The 18,479-nt window shown below is 37.7% G+C and overlaps 1 protein-coding gene across 1 annotated transcript in view; it reads left to right on the top strand.

The window, feature by feature from the left end:
* The first annotated feature begins 11,338 nt into the window (after nt 1-11,338).
* LOC115214162 (armadillo repeat protein deleted in velo-cardio-facial syndrome) overlaps nt 11,339-18,479 on the top strand; it is a 403,200-nt gene continuing 396,059 nt past the window's right edge. The window contains exon 1 of the mRNA XM_029783240.2: nt 11,339-11,653. The gene's annotated coding sequence lies outside the window, so the exon portion shown is untranslated. The remainder of the gene's footprint in view (nt 11,654-18,479) is intronic.

The raw sequence follows: 18,479 nt of genomic DNA, 5'->3' as shown, positions 1-18,479 counted from the left end.
ACCCACAGTTTCGCTCATCTCAAAACGCTTGTTTTCTACAAGTAGTCACGTGATGGCGTATACATCGATCTAGTCCTTCTAGCTTCACGCAACCTATCCACCCCCATCATGTGATAGACCAGCCGAGGGGAAAATTGCGTTTTTTCACTGGAGCCCACCATGAGCTTTATAAAGTGAAATCTTCCCACCGTTCTTTAGTGAGATGGGAAGACGCGATCGAGTTCGGATCTCGATCTTGGCAGAGTGGAAGTTTATTCTGCAGGGAGTTTTCTATGCCTGTGCCTCTCTTCGTCTGTGCCTCTCTTCCAGCGTAAGGAATATCTCGCATTTGTTTTCCTCTTCTACACTGCATTACATCACCGTATACCAACAACATGGGAAACCATGTGTATTTTTTCTGACAGTATCATTCAACATGTATTTCCAACAACTTTGCCGTGTTGATGCTCTTTAACAGGTCGAATAAATCGACACATTTAATCCACATGGTTTTCTCTTTATTCCTTTATCTATACACACGTATACTGGAATTCAAAACACCTTAATTCATATACATACGTACGTAAATACATGCATATTATATATATATATATATATATATATATATATATATATATAGACGCAGGAGTGGCTGCGTGGTAAGTAGCTTGCTTACCAATCACATGGTTCTGGGTTCAGTCCCACTGCGTGGCACTTTAGGCAAGTGTCTTCTACTATAGCCTTGGGCCGACCAAAGCCTTGTGAGTGGATTTGGGAGCCGGAAACTGAAAGAAGCCTGTCGTATATATGTATATGTATGTGTGTGTGTTTGTGTGAGTCTGCTGTGTTTGTCCCCCCAACATCGCTTGACAACCGATGCTGGTGTGTTTACGTCCTCACGTGAACACCTTTCTTTTCCTTTGGTCTGTCGCACAGACCAGACGCATTCTTATGTGTCTCCTATCTTTTCTTTTGCCAAAGAATATTCCTCCAGCGTTCGCCACCTTACCTCGTCTGCCCTAACAGCCCTCCATGTTTGTTTTCGTTTGGCTTGTTATATGTTTCCACTGTCCTGCTTTTGTTACGTTGACCCTCCCCAAATCCCAAATATTATTTTGGTTCACGGGAGCAATTGTTTTTCGAAGCCTCATATTGTCGTTAATTGCTCGGAATGTGGAGTTGATGGACAGCCGACAACTGATGAAGGGTCGTTCTTTATGTTACTTGTCCTGTTTCCCATTTGTTTCTCTTGTTGTTCGTACACCCAATTTACCTTCGTATCTCATGTTATTTTTGTATTTCGTAATTTATGTTGTTTACGTTTTGTAACGTCCTCTACCCGTACATATATGTATGTATATATGCATATATATATATATATAATCAAAATAAGCAATATATATATCCAAAGACAGTACAGTACAATCGTTTCTGCGACTTCATTTAATTATCTTTGGATATCCTATTGCTTATTTTGATTATAATCACTCATTTTGTTTTATATGGATAATACCATACCAAATTCTGGTGACTTTAACTTAAATACCGTATTCAACTAAATCTAATTTTTACTGAACTTATATATATATATATATATATATATATATATATAATTATATATATATGTGTGTGTGTGTGGGTGTATACATACATATATACATATATATTATACAGGAGTGGCTGTTGTGGTAAGTAGCTTGCTAACCAACCACATGTTTCCGGGTTCAATCCCACTGCGTGGCATCTTGGGCAAGTGTCTTCTGCTATAGCCCCGGGCCGACCAATGCCTTGTGAGTGGATTTGGTAGACGGAAACTGAAAGAAGCCTGTCATATATGTATATGTATATATATATATATGTATGTGTGTGTGTTTGTGTGTCTGTGTTTGTTCCCCTAGCATTGCTGACAACCGATGCTGGTGTGTTTGCGTCCCCGTCACTTAGCGGTTCGGCAAAGAGAGACCGATAGAATAAGTACTGGGCTTACAAAAAGAATAAGTCCCGGGGTCGAGTTGCTCGACTAGAGGCGGTGCTCCAGCATGGCCGCAGTCATATGACTGAAACAAGTAAAAGAGTAAAAGAGAGATTATATGATTGAACGCTACGCATCTATTTCCAAATAAGTTTATATATATATATATAAATATATATATTCTAAACGATTGATACGGAAGACGGAGTGTGTTGGAAACTTTATTGATCACTACGATCGTTTCGGCGGCGGACGATTGTTGTGATAAATGAAGTTTCCAGTACACTCTGTCTTCCGTATCAATCGTTTAGAATGTAATCATTGATTCCCGAGGAATTCCTAACGTAGATCCAACGACCAAACTCCATTCACCGAGGATGACGTCTGGTAGCCGTAAGTGGTGAACGAGCTCAGCCGACACACTACTAGGAACAAACCCAAAATAAGGTTTCGATGCTAAATTTCAAATTTTCGTATCTCAACTTTAATTTGAATTATTACACACACACACACATATGTATATATATATATATATATATATATATATAGATATAATATATATATATATATATATATATATATAATATATATATATATATACATGACATAGAACTTGGAAACATATAATGAAAACTGCTTTTCTTTCTTTCAGTAGTCTCTATGAAACAACGGTTAGTAGCTACTCACTCCCAAATTTAGACATGAGCTAAATAAGTTTCAGTCAGAGCCTCACAATCCTCCAAGGATCTTGAAATAATTTTAGGGTTTATGTGTCTTCAGTTTTATGAAACTTTCTGCGACACACAGGGTGCGATGGGTAAATGGTCGCCATTTCATATTTTTAATTTCGCGCATGCGCATTGTTTGTTTTTGATTTTGTCGATTACACAGTATAGCAGTATAATAAGGTCAGTTGGTCCCCATCTGTGAGAAAAACAGCACCATGACGCAATTCGCTCTGCAAGAAATCTGGAAAGGACATGCTGTACTTCTTGGCATTCGCGTCAGAAGCTCTAATACGAACATTTCAGAGTGTTTTGGTCAATCTGGGGACAGCGCAGAGTATTCGGAAGGAGTTGAATGAGTTTTATGGTGATTACGAAAATACGGCAGCTGAGAAACTCACTCTGATTTTTCTGATAAGAAAAGAATTCCTGAATTTGTTGGTCATGATTGACAACAACCTCTCCGAGTCAATCAGGTCCATCGCCAGGGCCATTGGAGTGTCTGAGTTTCTTATCAGGCAGGTAATGCATGATGACATTCGGTATTCCTCATACAAGATGAGAAACGGGCTAACTTTTATCGAGGACAAGAGGAAATATCGCACTAGGAAGCTTTGAACAAACTTAAGCATCCCCTCCAACCGGACCTGCTTTGGTTTTTCTCAGACGGGAAAAATTTCTGCCAGGATCAAATGGTGAACACGGAAAAACTGTTGGTTTGCCGTGTCCCCAAAACATGTACTGAGAGTCAACATCATGGTGTTTGGAGTGATCACGTTATGCTTCCATTCATCTTCCCACACGGCCTCAGACTCAACACGGAGGCCTACATGAAGTGCCTTGAGGAGGTAGTGCTGCCCTGGGTCAAGAGGGTGGCTGCTGCAAAACCTTATGTCTGGCAACAGGACTCTGCACCATGTCACACAAGCAGGAGAACCCAGTCATAGGTGTCAGACAACTTCTGCGACTACATCACCCCTAATATCTGGTCACCTAACTCCCTGGACTGTAATCCCCTTGATTAGTATGTCTGGAGCGCAGTTGAGCGAGAGACCAACAAAACTCCTTGTAACACCAAAGATGAACTGAAGGCAAGGATTAGGGCAGCATTGACCAACTTAAACAAGGAGACTGTCCAGAAGAGTTGCGGGAGATTCCGAAGTCGTCTGGAGGCCATGGTTGAAGCCAATGCGCTTTTACTGAATACATTTTTATTGAATATATATTTCAAGATACTTTTTTATGTAATTTTGGTAAATATATCAGTTAAAATGAGATGTCAGTGTTATTTTCATTTTTGCATAATTTAGACGTAATTCACTGCAGCCTGTATGTGTATGTACGTACGTACGTACGTACGTATGTATGTATGTATATATATATATACACACACACACACAGAGGATAATATCAGGAATTATGGCATACTTAGAATAATTATGTAACTTTTATCAAATACGTTTATCTTTGTGCTTATTACAAGATGATGAATTGAACTCTAATTTTCAAACGAAATTTTTTGTCACTTCCTTAAAATGAAAAAAAATATATATATTTTCATTTCTATATTTGCAATAAGTATTTTGCTATTATTTTTCAAAATTTCATTAGCTTAATTGCAATCAACTCACTCGAAATCCTTAGAACAAAATTTCATTAAAATATGTATATTTTTCAGTAAGAAATAAGACACTCAGTCTACACTTCATAAATTAACTCTTTCTGTCTCTGTTTTACTCTCTCTCTCTTCCCCTCTTTCTGTATCTCTCTCTCTCTCTCTCTTTCTCTCTCTCTCTCCTTCTTTCTCTTACTCTCCATTTTTTCTTTTACTTGTTTCAGTCACTTGACTCCGGCCATGCTGGAGTACCGCCTTTTGGTCGAAGAAATCGACTATCGGACTTATTCTTTGTAAGCCTGTTACTTATTCTATCGGTCACTCTTGCCGAACAGCTATATTACAAGGACGTAAACACACCAGCATCGGTTGTCAAGCAATGCTAGGGGGACAAACACAGACACAAACACACAAACATATATATATATATATATATATATATATATATAAGACGGGCTTCTTTCAGTTTCCGTCTAGCAAATCCACTTACAAAGCTTTGGTCGGCCCGGGGCTCTAGTAGAAAACATTTGCCCAAGGTGCCACGCAGTGGGACTGAACCCCAAACCACGCAATTGTGAAGCAAGTTTCTTACCACACAGCCACGTCCTCTTTCTAAGAAATGTAGTGTGACTGGAGAAATCACTCAACTAACCAATCAACCAACATTTACAACCCTAACCCTAACCCCACGTGACCGGTGTTAGCTCAAGCCTGACCTTTCTTTCTTGGTTCGACTACCATCCGTGCAACATCTATATTCCTCCCCATGCCTGTCAACTCTTATGTCACTGCTGTAAGGCTTTACTTTCACACACGCCCGCTTAATTTAATTCGTCCTTAGTCGAAAGATGCCTGTTGTTATGTCCTGTTACTTGCATTTGTATTTGTGTAACATTTCTCTGGGTTTTTTCGTCCTTGTTTTCGTATACATTCGCTGCTTTCTTCCAAGGAATCTAATGCTCTGAGGTTAGTTTTTCCTTGGGGCTGGCCAGATTGGAGCAATCTCGAATATAACCAGTCGAAATTGCAAAGATAATCTGGAACTCAACTGAGGAAAGAAAACTTCGAATGATCCGTCCGTTTTTTTACTTGTCTCTCTTTTGTATCATCTGTCTGGATGTTTTTTGTATTCCTGGCGGCGTACGTACACTTTGGTCTCTCTCTCTCTCTCTCTCTCTATATATATATATATATATATATATATATATATATATATATATATATATATATATATATATATATATACATGTATATATATGTATATATATCTATATCCATATATTATATATGTATATATTATGTATATCTATATATATATATGTATATCATATGAATGATATAGATATATATATATATGTATAATATATATCTATATATATATATTATATTAGTATATATATATATATATGTATATATATATATATATATATGTATATATATATATATATATATATGTATGTATGATATATATATATATGTATGTATATATATATATATATATGTATGTATATATATATATATATATGTATGTATATATATTATATATATATATATATATATATAATGTATGTGTATATATATATATATATATATATTATATACATACATACATACATATATATATATATAATATACATACATATATATATATATATATATATACATATATATATATGTATATATATATATCAAGAACAATCTTACTTAGAAATGGATGCGTGCGTTCCGTCATATAATAAATTAATAAATAAAACATATGCATATATACATACATACATATATGTACGTACCTACCTCTACATGTATATATACATGCATATATGGGTACAGGACTCAAAAAAAACGTCGAACACAATGAGAAACGAAAACATAAACACAAAACCAAGGAACTGGACATTTTTCTTGAACAACGAAAACATGGAGTACAGGACAAATAACACAAGGAAAATTCCCCTTCTCCAGTCGCCATGGTTTCATCTACTCTGCGTTTCGAAGGTGAAGGCGATACGCATCTTTGATAGAAACTTTCCTTCCCGCGAAAAGCAAATTAAATAAAATTTGAGATCTTTTTGCGGAGGGGTAAAAATGGTAACAAAAACAGGACAGTAACGACATATATATATATATATATATATATATATATATATATATATATAGGATGTGTTATAATACTTATTCCACATATACAACAAGTCACACCAACAGTCCAATATACTTCCATCATCAGCTGCATTACACATACATGTGTATATACATTTTACATACATGTGTGTGTGCGTGTGAGAGGGTTCTTTCCGTTTCCGTCTACCAAATCCATGACAAGGCTCTAGTCACTTCGAAACTACACAAATGGGATTGAGCACAAAGCTACGTGGTCAGGAAGCAAGTTTCTTAGCCATACTGCACCTCGCCCCGCTCCCACACTTATATTAAGAGAGAAAAAAAACATTGATATGAATTTGGTTTTCTTTCATTATATCTATTACATATGTTTCTGTATTGGTCATTAATTCATGGTGTCACACTACAAGTACAATGTTTACATGCAATCTATATGTGCGGTATGCATAACCAAGCCGAACACGTCTTCGGACTGAGTCGAAATACGGATCACGAATATGCAGTCGTTTTATATGGACACCCGAGAGATGCAAGCCCCGCTATTACTGGTCCGGTATATCTCGTGCATTTATGTATATAAGATGAATACATGCAGAGGCTGTTCGGACTAAATTTGATTGTTTTTTTATGTCTTCTTTCTACAGGAACAGCTTCATGTTTTGGTGAACAGCCAACAACGTTGGAGAGCATCTCTCTATATATAAACGGCAAAATGTCTGTCTGTGTGTGTGTCCTTTATACAAATCCACATTTTTTCAGTTAAAGGGCTCGCACTTTCTATGGTCATTTAAAACCATACAAGGGTGGTCGTGCACATCTTTACATTTCCCCAGTTACCCCGCAAAGCCATTAAAAAATCAATAGAAGTGACTTTTTTGTGAATGTTCAATCCAAAACCCGATCAAAATGCCGGGTCATAGTAAATATTAAAGTTGTAGGTGAGTAAAAGTTAGCTGATATTAAGGACTTGAGTTACCTGCATCAAGGAAGTAAAACGTGGCATGGACAGCTGCAACGGAGACTAGGAAACCGTAGCCAGTCGATTTTGGGTATGTTTGCAGTGCGGGTGACGTTATGCTGCTCCACAGGACCTTAGCCTCCACAAGGCCTTAGACTCAATTCCGACGGCTATGTGTAGCTGCTAGAGATTGTGGTCTAACTCTTATTGGAGGGAATTGCTGCTGGAGGGCTATATGTGTGGCAACAGGGTTTGGTTCCTTACCAATACCTCCGGAAAGTGTCAGATGTGGCTGTCAAAGAATATTCCCGAATATTCCCGATTTCACTGGCCCCAATTTCTGGCCTTCAAATTACCCCGATTGTAACCCCATGCAGTACTATGCGTGGGGTGCGATTGGAAAAGATACAAAACTGCTCTGCCTGCAATGCCGAGGCCGAGCTAGTGGCCAAATCAAAGTATTCGAAGATCTTCCTAGGAACACAGTGAAGGACAAAGTGCTGGGTTCCGGAGCCGTCTTAAGGCCGTTGTGAAAACTGAGGGCGGCTACTCCGAGTAAACTGTTAATTCCCAGCCATAACGTGGCTGAATTTTAAAAAATTAAAAAAAATTTTTTTGATTTTTTAAAAATACTTTTATTTTTTAGATAGGATATGTTTTTTTTTTTTCCTTTTGCGCGAACAGTCAAACTTAACCCGAACACCCTGTGTTTGTGCTACCACCACCCCCACCAGACCCCCCACCCCACAACCACCACTAACACTACTACTACTACTACAGCGACGATATGTGAATGCTGTCAGAGGTAAACGCCTGGATTATCTGATCCCTGCTCATTCGCTCGGCTGTTCTACTCTTCGCATATTTTAAGCATTCTTACAACATTTTTCAATTTACAGTTTTCACACATTTTTGGGGGGGGTTTTGTTTTTTTAAGCTAAAAAAAAAACGGCCCTTAAAGAATGCAGTGACGCCCAATTTACTGGAAACTTATATGGGGAAAATAATGTGTTTAAGTTTAGTAAATATAAATACGCCCTAGAAATTATTTTTATTTCGGCAAAATATTTAAAATTCGACCTTTTTTAATTAACTGAATAAAAATTTTACTGAAATGATACAAAATTAACGGAATGGATTTGTAATCGAGCACGAGGGCAGAGCGAGGGGTAGAGAGAAAGACAAAGCAGACAGACAGACAGACAGACAGATAGATAGACAGATAGATAGAGAGAGAGAAAGAGAGAGACAGAGAGAGAGAGAGACAGACAGACAGACAGACAGACAGACAGAGAGAAAGAGAGAGAGACAGAGAGAGACAGACAGACAGATAGATAGATAGATAGATAGATAGATAGATAGATAGATAGATAGATAGATAGATAGATAGATAGATAGATAGATTGATGGATAGATAAATAGATAGATAGATAGATAGATAGATAACTTTCTTTATTGGCCACACAGGGCTGAACAAAGAGGGGACAAATACAAATGTAGAGCTTTTCTTTTCAAAAATGAAAAAGAAAAAGGAAAAATAGGGAACATATGTAAAATTCCGATCAAAGGGATCAGGAAAAAAAAGTGCTCAAAAGGGATCGTGTGTCACAGAAGAAATTTTTTTAAAGTAAGAAACAAGATTAGGTTTATCCGTGGAAAGAAAAGCCTACGAAAAAGACCACGGTAACCTCAGGCAGGGAGGAAATATGTTTCTTTATTAGCCACACAGGGCTGAACACAGAGAGGATAAATTACAAAGTAGAGCTTTTCTTTTGGGGGAGAAAAAAAAGCGGGGTAGGTTTTCGATCAATAGGGATCGTGCATCACAGAAATGTCATGACGTAAAGTGTAAAGGGGGGGAGCAGATAAGGTTCATCCGTGGAAAGAAAAGCTGAATACACAGCATTAATTGGTTGAAATTACAGAAATACGACAACTTTAACAAGAAATAACTTCCAAAATACAGAATTTTCTCAACAACACCAAGAGTAAAAGATCTTTTATGTGACACATTCTACCAGTATATGAAGTGTTTAGTTACAAAAAATGGATCTTTTTGGTTTGAACGGCAGTTTTTAAAATAATTTCCACGTAACCAGACACTTTTAAACTTTGTATACTGGTAGAATGTGTTTATAAAACATCTTTTTCTCTTGGCTTTATTGAGAAAATTCTATGGTTTGTAAGATATTTGTTTCTTTTCTACAATTTCTGCAATTTCAACCAATCAATGACGTCTATTGAGGTGAAAACATTCTGTGCCGTATGAATATGTCCCTCGTTTAACAAACAGATTGGGTTTATTTACATTTGTGAAGAAAAAAGATACCCTTCCCCCCACCCTAACCCTAAAACAGATTGAAATGCAATAGATCGATACTAGGGTCATAATTATGGGTGACATTTTTTTATGACACCACTAGAAAAAACTGCCGTTCAAACCGAAAAGATCCCAAAAAATTATTTTTTAAATCTGTCGGTCAAAAGATAAAGATCCAAACATTTTACTTGGCAGTTGTGAAGCGTTTGCGAGACGCGGTGGGCCGAAAACACCCCGAGCTGTGGCAAAGTGGTGAGTGGTGGTTTCATTACAGCAATGTACCTGCGCACACCACCTTCAGGGTGAGACAGTTTCTGACCAAAAACGGCATGACCTTGCTTACTCACCTCCCTACTAGCTCGATCTTGCTCTCTGCGACATTTTTCTGTTCCCCGCGAATGAAAAAAGTCTTTAAAAGGAAAACGTTTAGCAGATGTGGAAGACGTGATGACAAAAAAGAAAACGACAGAAGCGTTAAAAGGCATCACTTTGCAAGGGTTCTAGAACTGCTTTGAATAGGGGAAAACTCGTCTCGCCGGATGCATTCCTTCAAATAGAGAATACTTTGAAAGCGATAGAAGTGTAAACATGTAAAACTAAGTGGATAAAATAATATTGCAAAATTCCGGTTTCTTTTGGGTACCCCATCGTATGTGTGTGTGAGTGTGCGCATTCCTGCTATATCCTTTTAACTCATCACCTACCCAAAGTATTTCTTTATAAGGAAAAGTTGGATCTTTTCGGTTTGAACGGCAGTTTTTAACATAATTTCTAGGCAACTAAAAAAGTTTAAACTTCGTATACTGGTAGAATGTGTTTATAAAACATCTTTTTCTCCTGGCTTTATTGAGAAAATTCTATGGTTTGTAAGATATTTGTTGTTTTTTTCTTCAATTTCAACCAATCAATGACGTCTATTGAGGTAAAAAAAACATTGTGCCGTATGAATATATCCCTCGTTTAAGAAACAGATTGGGTTTATTTACATTTGTGAAGAAAAAAGATACCCTTCCCCCCACCCCTAACCCTAACCCTAAAACAGATTGAAACGCAATAGATCGATACTAGTGTCATAATTATGGGTGACAATTTTATATGACACCTCTAAAAAAAACTGCCGTTCAAACCGAAAAGATCCAGGAAAAGTTTATTCTAGTGGTTTGAAAAGATTGGGAATGTATATCATAAATACTGCATGGACGCCTGTGTATCATCACATGTGATACACAGGACAAGTCGAGAAGTTAAACTTGCAGGTAATAATTAGAGATTGTTTAACTACAGGTCAGCTTAAATCAGCAGACCTGTCATTAAACACTTTTCCTTCATAACCCTGCTTTTCTCTTTCTTTCTATTTTTTCCCCGCCAGGACAAACGTACCTAAGACTCTACTATGTAGCTTGTCTTGGAAAACAGTTGTGAATGTTTGGGCCAAGTTTGCAAAAAAACAACAACAAATTTTTTCTATACTTACTTTCGTTTTAAATATGTACAAAAACTACGATAATTGTTAGTCTCTCACACCTGAGAATTTATAACCTCATTATCGAAAAGTGCCATAAAATATTCACTTTCCTTTCATGGTCACCACGTCCATATAAATGTTTTGAAACTCGATTTAAGACCGCCGTTTAAGAATTAGTTGTGATTTTGCTGCTATTTCTAGCCAATCTAGCGACTGCGTAGACACTCCTTTCTTAAGTCGATGATCGCATTTTCAATCTGCTGATATATTAGGACTTTTTTTTCATTGGTTGTTAGTTTAATGTAGTCCTCAGTTACAGGTGTGCAGGTACATACATAAACATAGAGATTGTTTTATAGAAAACTTGAAAGTTGCCCTGATACAATTCAGTGAACTTAGAAAGTTAACTTTAGAACCGAATCGCTTATTTTTTTTTATCTTTGGGATTTATTGGAAATTAAACGATTGGAGTTAATACAACAATGACGACGAAACCAGGTAAGTTCGCAGATTTTCGTTTCATCCCTATTGATGTTTTATTTTTTCAGTATATCCAGCGGTAGACTGGTTAAATTTTACCTGTTTTTCTTTATTCTTCTTCTTCTTCGTGATTATCATTGTCATTTAGCTTGTTGGACAAAAATACTAAGCGGCATTTCGTCCAGCTGTTTACGTTCTGAGTTCAAATCCTGCTCAGATCGACTTTGCTTTTCATCCCTTCGAGGTCGATGAAATAAGCATGAAGGTTGATGTAATCGACTAGCCGACAGAAGTAAAGAAAACGCACACCACCCGTTTTTGGCGTAACCCTAACTCTAACCCTAAACGTAACCCTAACCCTAACCGCCGAAAACGGATGGTGTGCGTTTTCTTTACCTTCGCTTTAAGGTTTAGGGCTAAGGTTAGGGTTAGAGTTTAGGATTAGTGTTTAAGGTTAGGGTTTAAGGTTAGTGTTTAAGGTTACGCCGAAAACAGGTGGTGTACGTATCCTTTACCTCCTTCCAAAAATTTTAAGGTGTTTATAAAACAAACTATAAAAAGGTAATCAACACACCTTAATTAATCTTTGTAGTTGTGTCAGAATTGACGATTTGTCAATTAGGTGGATTGTATCATGTCGGTTTTGTGTGGTCCCTTCATTTTATACAAGTGTGAGGATGTGTCGATCAACGATTTTGCCTGTGTATGTGAGAGAGAGTGAGTGAGTTTCGATAAGTGTCATACACGAAACGCTCGGTCCTTAAGTCACTTGATACTTCTGCCGATTATGCACACACACACACTCAAATATATATTTATATATGTGTCCACGCATACATAGGCATATTATTGTGTTGGGGGCATTATAGTAAGGGCTGCAAGAGAATTAACATTTTTTTTTCAAAAGAGCCAGCCTTCCATCATAATTATTAGATTAGATTAGACGTGCTTTATTATATTTTTTCAATATTTCAGGAAAATTTGACATTTTCGTTGAATCTGATTTAAAAATGTCGCTGGGTCGACGATAAAAAACACACAACTCGTTTACCTGCATTATATCACCTGTGTGGATTCAGCTAATTATATACACATGCTATTCTGCCATACACAATAAGTTCGGGGTGTGAGTAAAGGCGAAATATAGGTATAGGTGGGTATAAAGGCAATTACCTACTGATAAAACGATAAAGCTAGTAGTTAAGAAATAGTTTGGAATAAGGCCAACAGAAATAGTGTCACGAATTAACAGGTGTCATGGCTGCTACCTGTGACAACCGTTGCTGCTGCTGCTGCTGCTGCTGTGATGGTGACAATCCTGCCCTGCCTGACTACATCGAGGCGCCAGTCGTTTTACAATCACTCACTCACTTCTCCTATTACCTCATGTCTGTTAAGTTTTAGTTTTCAAAAGATATAAACATTGTGAATTATGGCCTGATTTTGTAGTGTTTCGTTTGGCAAGTATTTTCATAACATGGACACGACATCCTGCGCAATTTTCTTTCTCTTAGGAATTTATCATGTTTTGATAAAATAAACTCCGTCGATATTTCTGAATATGATATTTATTATATATGTGAGCATAACTCAAATACTATTATGGTCGCATTAATTGCGAGATATTTTCTTTTAATTATTGTACATGCGGTTTAATATTTGATATTTCGACAATCAATTAATTATCTAATTCCATTTACATCAGGGATTCATAAGAATATATCAAACCTAAGTTTTGTAACTTCATACTGTACAGGAGATTTTTTTTTGGGGGTTTTTTATGAATTTCCGAATTTCTATATTAGTCATCGAAACTTTGGATATTAAACTATTCATTCGTTAAAAATGCTTCAAAACAAATGTAACCGACGATCCCTTTCATGGTACCCCCTTTCATTAAGGGTATTCTTTTAACCAGTAAAAGATTCTCTCGTTCGACCCCGCAAATCATTTTGTTAAATTTTGCGTTTGAATTGAGAAGCTTTTGGGCAACCCTGGTTGATCAGATTATGATAAAAAGCTTTTCAACCATGCCCATCCCGTCTTCTTAAAAAAATTTTTTCTTAGATGTATGTAGTAACACGATGTGTAATGAGAGTCCTTTACTTAAAATAGTAGGGTGTGAGTTTGAGAGAGATTTAGCTGCTATTTCTAGCATACCGAATGAAACACGTCACCCCGAAAGAGTTCTTCTTTGACTTGTCTTTTAAATTGTTTACAAGACACCCATACAACAAGCCCCTTTCGATGAAACCCTTTCAAAATGTGAAAAAGGACACAACCCGGCGATCTTTCCGAGAAAGTATATCAAAACTTAAAGTATTTGTTTCGGCAATACACAAATGGGAAAGACTTCCGTCCGCTTCCTCATTTCCTTCGAAATTTGTTTATTTTTGTATCTTTATTTGCCAAAAATCCCCGTTTTCGGATACGGAAGTTCTGGAAAATTGCCAAAAATCGGCATTACTCTTTACTCTTTTACTTGTTTCAGTCATTTGACAATGGCCATGATGGAGCACCGCCTTTAGTCGAGCAAATCTACTCCAGGACTTATTCTTTGTAAGCCTAATACTTATTCTATCGGTCACTTCTGCTAAGTTACGGGGACGTAAACACACCAGCATCGGTTGTCAAGCGATGTTAGGGGGACAAACACAGACACACAAACATATATACACACACATATATATATATATATACGACGGGCTTCTTTCAGTTTCCGTCTCTCAAATCCACTCACAAGGCTTTGGTCGACCCAAGGTGTCACGCAATGGGACTGAACCCGGGACCATGTGGTTCGTAAGCAAGCTACTTACTACACAGCCACTCCTGTGAAATTTCCCCCCACCCCAACTTCTTCAATATTGACTTTTTTCCCCCAACACAAACCCTAACCCTAAAATCCTAACCGTAAGTACGGAAACATATGTACACAAATACACATAGACACATACATAGACAAACTACATAAATATAAGCGATTCAGCTGACAAAAAATCTAAGAAATAAAAAAGTTTTACGGAAATTGACGAACAAAAGACTTCTGATTACTCCGAGAGATTTAAGCTTTGTCTTTCTAAGGATTTTGATTATTTCGTTGTTTTTTTTTCTTTCTTTTTGCAGTAGGGGTCATTTGTCCAAAGATGAGGTCCTACACCCTAGGATGAACACATACACAGAGAGATAATTTCTCTTCTATTTAGATTTGAGGAGAATATAGTAAGGAATTGGATTTCTCCAAAGATGGAATGATCTGTTGCTTGCTTACAACTCAAGTTCTAATTTAGCTCCAAGTCAGCCCCAATGAAACAGAACCGTGTTCGAAGACTTTCCAGACTTAATCATCACTTTTTCTCTCTGGACACAGTTTACTTAAAATTACATAAAACAACCTGTTTCACTTTTTTTTTCTTTATTTCTTCAAAAGATTGTTGGGTGGGGGTAATCTGCAGATTATACTCTTATTTCTAGCATGTCAGGCGACAACATAAATGCTCTCTCTCGTTATGCCACTTGGACAAGGTATTGTTTAGCCCCCCCCCCCCCCAGTCAGTCTTGATCGAGCATATAGTTTCACCCAGTTTATTTATGGCTATATAATACAGAACAGAGGAAGAATAGTAATAGGTAGATTATTTAATTAGGTTATTTTCAAATTCAAAAATACTGGTTATCGACCCACAATTGAATTCCAACTACGCAAGCTTTTTAAAAAGGTAAATACTATAAGCTAGTCCTTTCTTTTCCCACTTCCTCACAGTCACTATCTACATTCTTTATCTTATTTCTTAGTCATTGTCCTCGGCTACAAATATTTACTGCTTTATTCTATTTTGTTTAAGACTGTTTTTTTATGCTTGTGCTTTATAACATGGGACAGGTATGGTGTATATACATATATATATATATTTAACTGTCACTCACTTCAACCGCCTACGCTCACAACTAACCTTTGCGCCTCCTTCAAGGTAGGTGACAAGGCTGTAATATAAGAAGAGCCATATGAGGTGGCCTCTTATTAGCTATAAAAAAGAAAAGGAGTTTTACAGTCATTCTTTAAGAATGTTATTGAATTCACATAGAAATTATTTTCAATATTAGCGAGCTGGCAGGATCTTTACTGCACCGGATAAAATACTTAACGGCATCTGTCCCGACTTTACGTTCTGAGTTCAAATGATGTCGAGGTCGACTTTGCCTCTCATCATTTCATCCTTTCGGGGTCGATAAAATAAGTACCAATTGACCACTGGACTTATCCTCTCCCCCGAACTTGCTGGCCTTGTGCCAAAATTTGAAACTAACATTAGCAATTATTGAAAGCTATATTTACATCAGAGAAGAAAATATTTTAAAAATTTACTTCGATGTAGTGATGGATCTTCGTCGTTCGACGATGAGGATTCCCTTGTTCGATCAACTGAATTAACCTGCTAATAGCTGAGCATTACCTTTTGCATTAGAGACACAATTCACCTGACGAGCTTCTAAATAGTTTCCGTCTACCCACTTTCAAAAGGTACGGGGTACGAGCTACCCGCAATTGTAGAAAATGACATTTTCCCATCGACCTATCTTATCCCTCCGACCACCTGTTGAAATGAGTTTGCGATTCGCTTTGCTTGCGTTACTTCGTGATAAAAGTCGTAATAATTTCTGCATAACTCGTTTCGCACCCCAGATTCTGATTCTGTTGCTACTTAACTTCCTTAAAAATGCCTGTTTTCGAATCACATTTAACAGAGATACTACTTTAAAGGTATAGATGGCGATTGTGTGTGTAGATAGATAGATAGATAGATAGATAGATAGATAGATAGATAGACGGACGGACGGACGGACGGGTGCAGGCATGGCTGTGTGGTAAGAAGCTTGCTTCCAACCACACGGTTCTGGGTTCAGTCCCACAGCATGGCACTTTGTGCAAGTGGATTCTACTATAGCCTTGTGAGTGGATTTGGTAGACAGAAACTGAAAGAAGCCTGTCATACATATATGTATGTATTTATGTGTGTGCGTGTCTTTGTGTCTGTATATGTATATATATATACAGATAGTTATAGCCAGTCTGTGGGGTTACTCTGGGTTTCATGTCGATAAAACGCTTAGCTTCAGACCCTAATAGCTATTGGCCTGTAACCTCATTCAGTTTCTGTGTACCAAATCTATCCACATGGCTTTGGTCAGCGTGAGGCTGTGGTAGAAGATACTCGCCCAAGATGACACGGGGCAGTTGGAAAACAAACTTCTTACCACACGGAATATTATCACACGGAATTAAACAAAAATTCTCTTTGAGGATATTGCATATTGTGTTAATCCTAGACACCAATAAAAAGATACAATGGCTAAAACTGGAAATGCCTTTGATCAGTTTGATTATAGGTTTCCCCAATCAGTGGTAACTTGACCCTCACCACCTACAACATCAACAACAGCATAAAATTTACTATTGCTCTGTCAACATTCTTCTTTATAAATTTCATACCTGAATACGTGCATGATTCACCGATAAATGTGAAAACCACTCCTACCGACCATTTGTCCTCCTTTTCCTTTTCCCCCAATAATTACTATATGTACTACTCTCCTAACATTTTGATGGCATGATGTTCGTTTATTTATATAGGAATGTATTCTATAGCAGGCTTGTTCTATAGGTATGTGGGTTTATATTTTTAAATTTATTCTATTTACGTATTTGTATAATGTTTTTCTTCAAATTGGGAAGCATGGGTAACGGTGACAGGCTGAGGCAGTGCATTTGGTTGACTGAATTCCCGGGGAGTAGAGGATATAAAACTAAACGTCATGAATGAATGAATTAAATGCATGTATGTATGTATGTGTGTGTGTGTACATATGTACGTATGTATGTACAGGGTGGCCCGTAAGTCCCTACCCATATATACATTTTATGTATCCAGTGTATCTGTGTGTTGTCCCTCATTCTCACTGCATAATATTATGCGGTGCCATGCTCTATGAGACATTTCCCTCTACATAGCAGGGATAATTGTTCCAAATGCTGAGGTTAACAGCTGCCTTAAATTCATCATTGGAATTACGAGGGGCGTTCAATAAGTAATGCCCCTGACCCACTTCCCATAGCAGTAGAGCAACGAAACTTGGCACAGTTATTAGTCTTTTTCTACATAGGAACCACCCAGAGTTACGCATTTCTCCCATCGTTTGATGCGGCTCTGGAGACCGTTTTTGTAGAAGACCCCAGCTTGGTCCTCCAACCTGAACGTGACTTCAGAAATCAAGGCTGCATCATCTGGGAAACGCTTTCCTTTCAAAAATAACTTCATGATTGGGAAGAGGTGAAAATCAGAGGGTGCAAGGTCAGGAAAGTAGGGGGGAGGGGGAGGAGTTCATAGCCGTTCGCCTGTGCTTCTGATCTGGTGACACGCGAGTTGTGGACCGGAGCGTTGTCCTGCAGGAGGAGGATGCCTTTGCTGATCTTGTCCCGCCTCTTGATTTTGATAACTTCTCTTAATTTCCTCAAAAGTGAAGCATAATAGGCTCCTGCAATTGTGGTACCCTTTGCCAGGAAATCTGTCATCACTACTCCGTCCTGGTCCCAGAAGACTGTGAGCATGACCTTGCCAGCGGAGGGCTGCACCCTTGCCTTCTTTGGAGTGGGTGAGTCACGGTGCTTCCACTGCATTGACTGGGCTTTGGTCTCTGGATCATCGTGATGGACCCAGGTTTTATCCTGTGTAATCAGTCTTTTGAAAAATTTTGACTCATCTTCTTGGCACATCTCCAAATTCACCCTCGAGCACTCGACGCGTTCTTGCTTCTGGAAAGGCGTGAGCAACCTGGGAATCCATCTGGC

The sequence above is a fragment of the Octopus sinensis genome, linkage group LG7 (assembly GCF_006345805.1).
Source record: "Octopus sinensis linkage group LG7, ASM634580v1, whole genome shotgun sequence".
NCBI classification, from domain to species: domain Eukaryota; kingdom Metazoa; phylum Mollusca; class Cephalopoda; order Octopoda; family Octopodidae; genus Octopus; species Octopus sinensis.
Note: the sequence above shows the minus strand (reverse complement) of the source record. Positions and strands in the feature narration are given on the sequence as shown.